General features: G+C 41.3%; 1 protein-coding gene across 8 annotated transcripts in view; it reads right to left on the reverse strand.

Moving 5' to 3' along the window:
* C10H7orf50 (chromosome 10 C7orf50 homolog) overlaps nt 1-12104 on the reverse strand; it is a 196069-nt gene that overhangs the window by 24990 nt on the left and 158975 nt on the right. The window lies entirely within an intron of this gene.

Here is a 12104-nt window from a genome sequence, read left to right on the forward strand (position 1 = left end):
TCCTTAAATACCCACAGTGGAACGGTTTCAACAGAAAAGACTGAGTCTCAAAGTCCAGTGGCTAGGGTACTCATTTGAGAGGTGGCAGATCCCTGTCCAAATCCCTTCTCCATTGCAGGTGCAGGGGAGACTTGAACCAGGGGTCTCCCACATCCCAGGAAAGTACCCTAACCGCTTAGCTAAAAATTATGAGGGAGGGCCTCCTCTCCCTCTGACCCCTCCCCATTTTGTGTACTCTGAGCTACAGGGGCCCGATCTGGTATGCGAGGTCTGAGAATGCATACCGAATCGGGCACTGAAGGAAGCTAGCTGGAGGAATGCCTATCTTCCTCCAGTTCATACACCGCTCTGGGGCTTAGGCGTGGGGCTGCAGCAAGAATGTGCAGAGGGAACTTTGAAAAAATTCAGGCAATGAGTGATTTTAGGGTTATGTAGCAGCTGAGCAGAATTTTTGTGAATCCCAGAGGTGCCTAATTCTGGGATTTAGGTTTCTAAAGTGGCAGGTAAGCACCTACGTCTTTTGTGACTTTACCCTTATTGGGCAGTATATAAAGCAGATGCAATATGGAAGTCAACTAGCAAACGTATCTAATGACTACATTCAATATACTGTAAGAAATTGCCAAGAAAATTCATTTATGCCAAATTATATTTTGCTGGAAATGAGAGTCATTAAGAAAGGATGCATTCAATTTTTGGAATTAAGTTTGAAAATTAAGCAGTTTCTTGACAGGAAAGAGAATTAGGCAGAGAAACGAACTATTTTGGTCAAAGCATTTCTGGGTTTAACACCTGTAATGTATTTCCCCCCATCTGAGGAAGCACTTACTGCAGATGGTCAACCTCACTGTTAATACATTTTTACAACCATTATATTTTATCTGAGAAGACTTATGATGAGCTTTAAAGACCTTACTGAAGTAAGAAAAAATACAAGTAAACTAGGGCTTGAAAAATTCCATTCACCAGCAGTGAATAGGAAACCTTCCTTGGCAAGCATGGAGGCTTTAAAGTAAACTCCTTTATAATTATGAAGATAATCCTGCAAACACGAACTGATGTAGTACTGTTTTACCTAATCTGCAGACAGACCACTCCAGTGCTTCTGCTCCTGCTCATAGATTTGCCAAGCAGCAAAAAAGTGAAAGTAACAAGATTCTGGTCAGTTTCACTATACTACTTAGAACCCTGTAAGCAACATTTCAGCTTAATTTTACAAGGTTGCTGCTGTAAAAAGCTATGGAAGGTTTTATGGAAAAGCACCATTACTATGTCTTGATGAAGAAGGAGGACATTATTAAAAATAGTAACAGAAATCCATTTAATGGTGGGTAGTTGGCTGTATTATAATTTTCACAGTTGATTCTGGACTCAATAGATGTCATATCCAAGGGACTTAAGATTTTGTGTTAATGATACTATTAAATATAGTATTTTCCCCAAAGAGAATGTTTGAACCAAAAGATTGTGTAAATATTTTGACAGCTTTGCTTCACACAGACATAAGGGTAGGAGTGCAGAGAGACGGGGGGTGGGTTTCAAAGTAAATCGCTCTGCAGCTTTTACTGAAATATGCTTTGAGATTTGTAGTTGTGACCCTCCATAAAATAAATCAAAGTTCCAGAGAGGAGCAGGAATTGATTACAAACTGTAAAGCAGGATTAAAGTTTCTTATTCTATTTCTCCCTTTTTGTAAATTGAATGACCATTTATGATTATGGAGATTATAGGAAGAAGTCTCTTGCTTGAGCCATAAACTAAATAGGATGATGGGCAGATTTAACAAGATGCAAACAGCTACTGATTCTGACAGCAACTTAACAGGGGCAAGTGCAACAGCCTCTGCCGCTTTTCCCTTTCTTTCTTAAGACATACATTAGGGGTAAGCAAATGGTTCAGTGAGCTAATCCAAACCTGCTCCAGACAAAAGGTAGATTGGTTTTATATAAAGAATATTAATGACTGTATCTTAAAAGGTTTGTTTCAGATAAACATCCACAAGTCTGACTGCTTCTCTGAACCTCATATGAATGAGATGAACCTCTGAAGCCCACAAAATTTGACTGGAAAATCTCACAACAGGTGAGGTTCTGATGCTTCTTTCTTCTGACTGGGTTGGAAACATCACAGAACAATTGCAAGATCTCAGAACTTCTGCTTCCTGTCCCAGCTAGAACCCAGAAGCTCACAGACTCATAATTAGAAAATGCTGGGGGGGCGGCGGGGAGAGGGGAAGGGAGACACGTGTGTGCGTTTGAGGGAGTTAATCCCATATTTCAGACAATTCTCTTTCGCTTGCAAAAGGTTTGGTTGTATTCTTTGGAGGTGGGGAGGAATTCTTATTTTCTCCCTAAACTAATTCAGCACTAGTCATATTATTCATTATTCTTTTACCAGTATTACCATAGCTTAAAGTAGACGCAGTTGCCCAAGACTGCAGACCTGGTCCCCAAAAATACAGAGCTATGAGATGGGTCAGTCATTTGTCAGGGGGCAGTTACAGAGTAACCATCTTCACCTTCAGCACTTTCTCTTTTCTTTTCAGGACATGATGCTACTAAAAATAGGACTGTAATTCTCACATGTGTGTCTATTTCAAGTTGGAAATTTATCTAATGAGTTCAATCAGGTTTCTCTTCTGACATTTTAACTCTTAACATCCAAAATACTTGACATGTGCCTAATTGAAACACCATATAGAAAGAGAGAGGACAACCTGTTAGGATAGAGATGGCTGGGATTTTTGATTATATGATTTTGGCTACCTGGAAGTCCTTATCAGTGTCCAGAATGCTATAGGTGTGGTTGAGGTAATTCATGGGATCCTTGACAAAAATAGGTATCTGACAATAGCACAGAACTGCTTACAGTTCTTACTTTTGGCTTCGATTTTTCCAACGAAGCAGTAACTAATAATATGGGGGGGGAAACAAAACAAAAACACCAATTTGTTCGATTTAGTTTTTGTCTGATAGCAAATTTCCCTTCAGATAAAGGGACTGACTGAATTAGCCTCAGCATCAGGATTTATATATACATCTGTTGAAATAACAAGTTTAAGATCCTAGGAAGTTTGGGGAGGTATATTCAATTTCACCTCTCAACAGCAGGTCAAACCAAATGGCATTATGTTCAAAATAACCTTGCTGGCTGGATGAGTGGCAAGAGAGGCCAGTTCACCAGGTACTTAACATTGAGAATCCTGGATTAAATTAGATCAGCTGAAGCAGAAAGCTCATTTGCTCAGCACCAGAGAAAAAGGTCAGGAAAAGGTCTAAATTTTGATAGCACTGGTTCCTTACAAAGCTCACGGTGAAACTCAAAGAGACTTGGTGGATTTACCTAATTACTCGGATTTTTTTCTCACTGGGGTTTTGTAGGATGCAGCCCATGATGGTTTGTTTATTTTTTAGTACGGCACAATACAAAAATGAAACTAATTAAAAAGAAAATTAAAAGGTTCCCATGCATCACAAAAGTTCACGATATTGATCCCAATGATGTAATTGACACAAACGTAACACGATACCAGGGCCAGTGTCATTGCTAGATCTGTATCAATGCAGACTTTCGTGCAGGTGCTGGGCAGTGGAAAATCCAGTAGGAGTTGAGGCTTTGGCAGCACAGAGCAGCTGACCTCTGTTGGGCTGGAGAGGAGCATGAAGGGGCCTGCACAGCTCCCAAAGTGAGCGGTGCTGGATAGGAAGGTGGTGTAGCCTGGACAGCGAAGGGAAAGTGCTGGTTTTGCCCAGGTTCTGAGACGCTTCGCCAGGTTTGAGAGCCGGGGCTCCAGCTCAAGTGGAAACATCTACATTGTTGTGTTTTATCATAGAATCATAGGACTGGAAGGGACCTCAAGAGATCATCTAGTCCAGGGGTTCTCAACCTTTTTCTTTCTGAGGCCCCCCCAACATGCTATAAAAACTCCACGGCCCACCTGTGCTACAACTAGTTTTCTGCATATAAAAGCCAGGGCCAGCATTAGGGGTTAGCAAGCAGGGCAATTGCCTTGGGCCCCATGCCACAGGGTCGCTGCGAAGCTAACTTTCTTAGGCTTTGGCTTCAGCTTCCGCCCCAAGTGGCAGGGTTCAGGGCCCCAGGCTTCAGCCCCAGGAAGTGAGGCTTTGGCTTTTTGCCCTGGGCCCCAGAGAGTCTAATGCTGGCCATGCCTGGAGGATCCCCTGAAACCTGCTCATGGCCCCCCAGGGGGCCCCGGACCCCTGGTTGAGAACCACTGATCTAGTCTAGTCCCCTGCACTCGTGGCAGGACTAACTATTATCTAGACCATCCCTGACAGATGTTTGTCCAACCTGCTCTTAAAAATCTCCAATGATGGAAATTCTACAACCTGCCTAGACAATTTATTCCAGTGCTTAACTACCCTGACAGTTAGGAAGTTTTTCCTAATGTCCAACCTAAACCGCCCTTTCTGCAATTTAAGCCCATTGCTTCTTGTCCTAATCTCAGAGGTTAAGGAGAAATTTTTTTCTCCCTCCTCCTTGTAGCAACCTTTTATGTACTTGAAAACTATTATCATGTCCCTTTCAGTCTTCTCTTCTCCAGAATAAACAAACCCAATTTTTTCAATCTTTCCTCACAGGTCATGTTTTCTAGATCTTTAATAATTTTTGTTGCTCTTCTCTGGACTTTCTCCAATTTATCCACATCTTTCCTGAAATTGGCACCCAGAACTGGACACAATACTCCAGTTAAGGCCGTATCAGCGCAGAATAGAGCAGAAAAATTACTTCTCGTATCTTGCTTACACCTCCTGCTAATACATCCCAAAATATCTGCTTTTTTTGAAATAGCGTTACACTGTTGACTCCTATTTAGCTCGTGATCCATTATGACCCCCAGATTTTTTTTCGCAGTATTCATTCCTAGGCAATCATTTTCCATTTTGTGTGTGCGCAACTGACCGTTCCTTCCTAAGTGAAGTAGTTTGCATTTGTCCTTATTGAATTTCATCCTTTTTATTTCAGACCATTTCTCCAGTTTGTCCAGATCATTTTGAATTTTAATCCTATCCTCTAAAGCACTTGCAATCCCTCCCAGCTCGGTATCGTCCGCAAACTTTTAAAGTGTACTCTCTATCAGGTCCAGCGCAACCCATTAGGTGACCTAGGCAGTCGCCTAGAGCGTTACAATTTGGGGGGCGGCAACCGCAGCGGTATTTCGGTGGCGGGACCTTCCGCCACCTCTGTGGGGGGCGGCATTTCGGGGCGGGACCTTCCGCCGCCTAGGACGGCATAAAAACTGGTAGCGCTCCTGCTCTCTATGCCATTATCTAAATCATTGATGAAGATACTGAACAGAACCAGACCCAGAACTGATCCCTGCGAGACCCCACTCATTATGCCCTTCCAGCTTGACTGTGAACCACTGATAACTACTCTCTGGGAATGATTTTCCAACCAGTTCTGCACCCACTCTACAGTAGCGCCATGTAGGCTGCATTTCCCTAGTTTATGAGACAGTCATGTAAGACAGTATCAAAAGCCTTACTAAAATCAAAATATACCACATCTACCGTTCTCTCTTCCCCCCCTCACCCCGCTCCCATCCACAACACTTGTCCCCATAGTGAGAGCCTGAGTCAGCTGACCAGGACTCTGACATTTGCTGCAGCTTTTTTTTTTTTTTTGCGCTGTCTAGCTGTACCCTGAGTGGCAGCTTGCGGATTAAAGCATCTGGCCCTCCCTCTTGGTGAATCCTCCTGAGGCACAGCCTGAACTATTGATTCACTGCCAGTGTAGTTAGGGGTGGAAAAAGAAACAAGATATACATATGCCATGAGCCCAAAAAACAAGGAGTGTAGATGTTAATGTGTCTGTAGCACTGCAGCAAAACATGTTATACTACAAATGGAAAGAGCAGCTACTCCATCATGTAGTTACTAATCCTTCTAAAACAACAGTTGTACAACAGCTGCACAATATCCCTGCAGCAGGACATTTTGAGGTTAGGAAAACACTGGCGTGGGTCCAAAAGCAGTTCATTGTGTCAGCTGCCACCAAGACACAGAAAACTGAATCCAAGTGCAGTGACTACATCTTGATGAAATGGGAAAAAGCTGTGTGCTACTCCCTACCACTACAGGAGTGTAAGATGACATTCATCTGGTCCTCAATGTACAGTTTTGAAAATCAGATTAAGAGGAGAAGACTATCATCCAACAATCTATATATATTAATGTGTAAACCCATCTCTGATTACTTCAAGCCAGGACTGTACGTGACTACTAGAGCCACATTGAAATGGGAAGTAATTACTGTTCAAACAGCCAGGGGGGTGAGGTAATATCTTTTATTGGACCAATTTCTTCAGTTGGTGAAAGAGACAAGCTTTCGAGCTTACACAGAGCTCTTATTCAAGTCTGAACTGTGTAAGCTCAAAAATGTGTCCCTTTTACCAACAGAGTTGGTCCAACAAAAGATATTATCTCACCCACCTTGTCTCTCTCATATCCTGGGACCAACACGGCTACAACAACATTACAAACAAGTCTGAATAACACAGAGTGTAAAAAATTATTATGCTCAAGGTTGGTAAGTCCATGGGAAATACTGTCATTACCATGAGAATGAATAATGTTAAAGAAACCTAGGGGTTATAGTGGACAGCAAATTAAACATGCACTTGCAACGTGATGTGGCTACAAAAAGGATCAATTCAATTTTGCCCCACATAAGCAAAACATCACAGCATGGAGCCAGGAGATAATATAGACTTATAGTCTCTCCATGGGTGTCGGATAGGGTGACCAGACAGCAAATGTGAAAAATCGGAGGGGGGGGGAGGGGAAAGGTGAGGGGGGGAATAGGAGCCTATATAAGAAAAAGATCCCAAAATTGGGACTGTCCCTATAAAAATCGGGACATCTGGTCACCCTAGCATCGGATATTATAGGCCAGTGGAGGCTAAGCCTCCCCTAACCCAGGCCATGGCCCTGCCCATACTCTGCCCTGAGGCCTGCCCTCACTCACCCTCTCCCCCAAAGCTGGCAGGAGCTCAGCTCAGGATGGTGGGCCTGGAGCACAGGGTTTGGCCGGTTGCGGTCAGGGACGGGTTAAGCCAGCCTGGAGGCCGGGCCGGTGTTCGGGACCAGTCAGTGGCCCTGGGCTTAGGCCAGCCACTGTGGCTGGGGTGGACTGGTTGGAGGCCTGAGGCTTGGAGTGGTTTGGCCAGGGCAAAGAAGTAGCAGATGGGTCCTGAGATGGAGAGTTGCAGCAGGTTTCTGGCATTAGGCAGCACTGTAGGTGCAAGTCTCTGAAGTCAGGATAGAAGCAAAAAGTGACCTGTCTAAACTTAAAATGGTTACTGCCTCATAGCAGTGTAGAATGTGAATTTATCACCTATCTGGCAGTGTCCATTTAAGGTATCTGGGAATAGTCCTGATTTTATCATCTGATTTGATGAATTTGACCAAATGGCCAGAATCATGTCTGACTAAATTACAATTTTTGAAGGGAATCCCCAATCAGTTCCTAATTACAACAGTTTTTTCTTCTCTTAAATCAGTTGAAAGCATTTTTTTCCAGGAATTTATTCACATTCCATTTTAGCTAATGAACTAACTGTGACACAATCTGATCAACTCTTGAGCAATCTTTACGCAATTCAGGATAACACATGGGCTTCTACATACATAGTATTTCCCTCTCTTGTCCAGTAGGAAGTGTGCAATGAGACTTTGCTGTTCTATGTGTTAGAGTCAACATCAATCCAAAGATGTCACAAATTCCCCAGCCTTCCAAATGTTACATAATTCAGTAACTGCATTCTGGGGACATAAGCAAACGTCACCACTCATTTGGAAAAGAAATCTGGATATAGAGATATGTTTAAGAATTTGCTCAAGCCGTCTTGAACCTTAGATGAAGCTGTGTAGTTTATGGAGTGGCTGGGAATTTATGGAATCTTTATGACACACTCTGGTTTATACACTGGCTACCATCGTACGTTTAAAACTTTATTATTTATGCCTAAAACTGCATGATTCTTTAGGATTGTATTGTAGGTCCTATTTATTTTGACAGCTATGAATACACTCAGGGCCTGGAATTTCGAATTCTGCATAAACCATTTTCTTGCTATTATTCTAAGGAAGAAAACCTATCCCAAAGTTTTAATAACATTTGCATTGGAGTCTGAACACAGCTTTGTTTTGAACTTAATTTTCATGACATCCCTCTTATAGGTTACTGGATTTTAATGCCAGAAGACACCATTATGGAAGTCTGACCTTGAGCATAACATGGGTCATAGATGGCCCATTCCTGCATTAAGCCCATAACTTCTAGTTGAGCTAGAGCAAAACCATCTTTTAGAAAGACATCCAAGTTTCATTTAAAGTAGAAAACAATTTAAATTTTATTACACAAAATACTAAGATATAGTAAAAATAAATTTGCTGCTGTTTCCACAATCAGAGCATTACTTTATCTGTACCAAAGTCTAATATGAATTATACCACCAATTAAAAAAGAATCTAAATATGCTTTAATTTGGTTTAACTGCAATCTTAAAAAAAAATAACAAAAAAAGTTGAGTTAAAGGTTCTTCTTCAGAGGTGCTTCAGAACAGAGAGTGATCTCAAACCGTTCTTTTCTATCTCTGGAGGGAGGGCCAGTGAAACAAGGTCACCGGTTGCTTTCTCCCTCAACCCTACTGTGTTTGCGGAGAATACCCGCACTGATGTCTTCCCTAAACAAATTTGCTGTATCCTGAGAAAGGGAGGGAGCAGACTGGATGTTAAATTTCTGTCAAACCCAAATTACTCTTTGGGCTCTGGAGGGAAATATCTATCTGTATGTTTAGAGTTCCAAAGCATCTACTACCCTCATATCTAAAGTCCTAATACTAGATATTAAGTTAGATAATACTGGCCTCCTCTAGAAGCTCTCTAGGAGTCTGGTGGTAGGAGCCTGGTAACAAATGCCAACGTGTCTTCTGAAAAGCAGAGTTATTTTGAGCTGAAACAAGTTTGGCACAACTATTAACAGGCTTGGCCAAGGGTTAGGACACCTTTGATTCTGCTGACAGAGCTAATGCCTTTGGTTAGCAAGGACTCTAGTTCTAGTGTGATTGCAGTACTACTGGAATTGACCAACAGTGTCCATCAGATCAGGGATAGTGTTACTAGAATTACAAAATTTCTCCACTCAAACTGAAAATCACAAAAGCTGGATTTTTACTTTTGTGGTTTTGGATATGTCCTGTTTCTCTGATGTTTCTTTTAAAAATGCTTTATAGTTCTCTAGATACACTCTAAATCACTGTTGGCCAGGTGCCATAGAAAAACGAGTGATTTGCAGAGGAAGATAAAATCTATAAGGGTACAGAGATGATCCTCCCCAGGAAAGTGTTTTGACACTAGATGTTATTTGGTGCAACATGGAGCATTTTAAAGCAGAGGGGGAAAGCACTTCCAAAGTACTTTTTTAGGAGTAGCTGATAAATGACATCCCAGGCAGGGATTGTTCATAGCTATATCCAGTTAGGGAGATTAACTCATCTCCTTTTCAGTTCAGATGTGTATACGGAATCAATCTTGGCATCCCACTTGTTTTGGTTATATCTGAGTGATCACTGCATGGTTTCCATGGGCGCTGGATGAGGCCATGTGTGCAGATCCATATAACACCACCTTCCTAAATCAGGCACAATAGAAAGAACAGCTCTAGCACCAAGTGAGTTGCCAAGACAAAGCAAGTTTTGCCAGACATTTTAGTGCCATGGCAAATCAACCAGGTTATCAATATCTTTCATTAGCACTCCAATGAGTCGCAACATCCTTTTCTTGCAGCCAAGTAGCGCTCAGAAAGGTGCAAATTTCCCCCCAACTTTGAAAGCGTCTAAGAAATTAAAAGAAAGAATCTCTAAATTCAGCCTTAAAACTGAATCCTCACTGATCACTATAAATGAAGAGCAGCCACATTAACAGGATGGCTTTTGAAACTAAGATCTGATCCATGTTACCAAATGAACACTATAACCCTCTGTTCTTTGCACCCTTTTATATAATCTGGCATATTTTCTAGTCTATCTTCCTATCCTTCGGTTTTCTTCTGTTCCCCATACATCCTTCATCTGTTTCTCTACCTACACTATTTTCTCCTTTCCCTTTCCATGTTCTTATAATCCCTCCACCTCCCCTCTGCATCAACATTCTTTCCCCTCCACACTCCCTCAAATCACTTCCCTGGTTTCCCTTTGATGAGGAACTGGTACTTGCAGATTATAGACATGCTGGGATCTTCAAATTGAAGAAACCAAGTTGGAAGGAGCTGCCAAAGCCTCTATTTTGAGGGTGACGTGAAATGAGATAATCATGGGGAAGCGAGGGTTTCTTCTCCCCCTTTCTTCTTTTCACTGGCCAAGGGAAGGGGCGATGGAAAACAGTCTTCCATATCTTTAGGAAGGAGACTGGTAGGAAATGGCAGAAGCTTTGGTCTGCCCTCTGCTGGTTGTGTCTGGTCTCACACTAGTGAACAGAAAGCAATTCAAAGCTTCTGGTCTGCGACTGGGGCTTGTAAACCCATCCAGGGGACCAGCCCATGAAACAAATACCTGGGTTTACTCGAAGTCCAGTTTTGGCATATGGTTTGCTAGCTGACACTAGCTTATGACTTTTCCTTTGGAACTGATTTATCTTGATACTTGGCCATCGCATAAAACCCCACGTACCTGCATAATTGTCAGGAGGATCCATAATTTAGAAGGACCAGCAAGTTCAGATAAAATAACTACCTGATGTTTTTGGGAGCTAGAAATGGTTTGGTTAACTTTTTAAAAAATGTTCACGCCTCTCTATATTTCCTGATTTAATCCAGAATTAGAAGCAAAAATTTCAAAACACCAAAAGAAAGAAAAAAAAAACCCACTCTCATGAGCCTTTTACTGCATCTAAAACCAAGAACAGGAAATCTCAGACTCCAACGAGAGACTGCTGAGCTGGAATTGATATGCAAACTAGATACAATCAACTCAGGATTGAATAAGGACTGGGCATGGCTGAGCCATTACAAACATTGAATCTATCTCCCCTTGTAAGTATTCTCACACTTCTTATCAAACTGTCTGTACTGGGCTAGCTTGATTATCACTTCAAAAAAAATTTTTCTCTTACTTAATTGGCCTCTCAGAGTCGGTAAGACAACGCCCACCTGTTCATGCTCTCTGTATGTGTGTATATATATCGCCTCAATATATGTTCCACTCTATATGCATCTGAAGAAGTGGTCAGTAGCCCACGAAAGCTTATGCTCTAATAAATTTGTTAGTCTCTAAGGTGCCACAAGTACTCCTGTTCTTTTTGCGGATACAGACTAACACGGCTGCTACTCTGAAACATGAGAAAGTCTGTTCTTAGATTTACAGACTAATTTCTTGGTCAAACAGGACTAGATATGTTCAGCTGCTGAACTTTGGGATGCTTTTCCAAACTAAATATTTTGGTGGCTTTTCCATCACTAGCTCATATTATCAATTAATACTAAATATTGACCAACCTTCAAAGCTATTACCTATTAGGGCAGTAGTACACAGCAATTTTATACCTTATAAGATTCTATGATAATTAAAAACACAGTTAAAATGAAAACAATTACATTTACACAAAATTCAGATATGACAAAGGCTGGAAAATGTTCTGATCATATCTATCTCATGCATTTTTTTTATTTTTAGACATGATAAACTAAGGATGCAAGCTGAGTCTTACCTTTCAATTTCCAGGCTTTTGTCAGGGCAGCAGTGTGTCACATCTGATATTATTTAAATACAGTGTGTTTTTCTTTTTAATATAACCAAACATTAGGAAACACTGTAATTAAAGTGTTCCTCTTGCTAGTGTGACTTAAATTCCTTCAATTAAAAGGAGACATTGTCATCTGAAATCATTTTAAAGTGTTTTTGGTCAACTAAGGAGTCTTTTAATGAACATCCTTATATTTACAAGGTATTTTCTTTTTGAAGTCAGCTGAAAAAATAATCTGCTTTAGAGAATATTAAGGTTCATTTCCTGATGGATTTGTCCCTGTTGGCTCACATGTGATCAATGAAATGACTAATGGATTGTACTTCCTGGGAATCCATC

Source organism: Chrysemys picta, chromosome 10, assembly GCF_011386835.1.
Source record: "Chrysemys picta bellii isolate R12L10 chromosome 10, ASM1138683v2, whole genome shotgun sequence".
In the NCBI taxonomy this organism is placed as follows: Eukaryota; Metazoa; Chordata; order Testudines; family Emydidae; genus Chrysemys; species Chrysemys picta.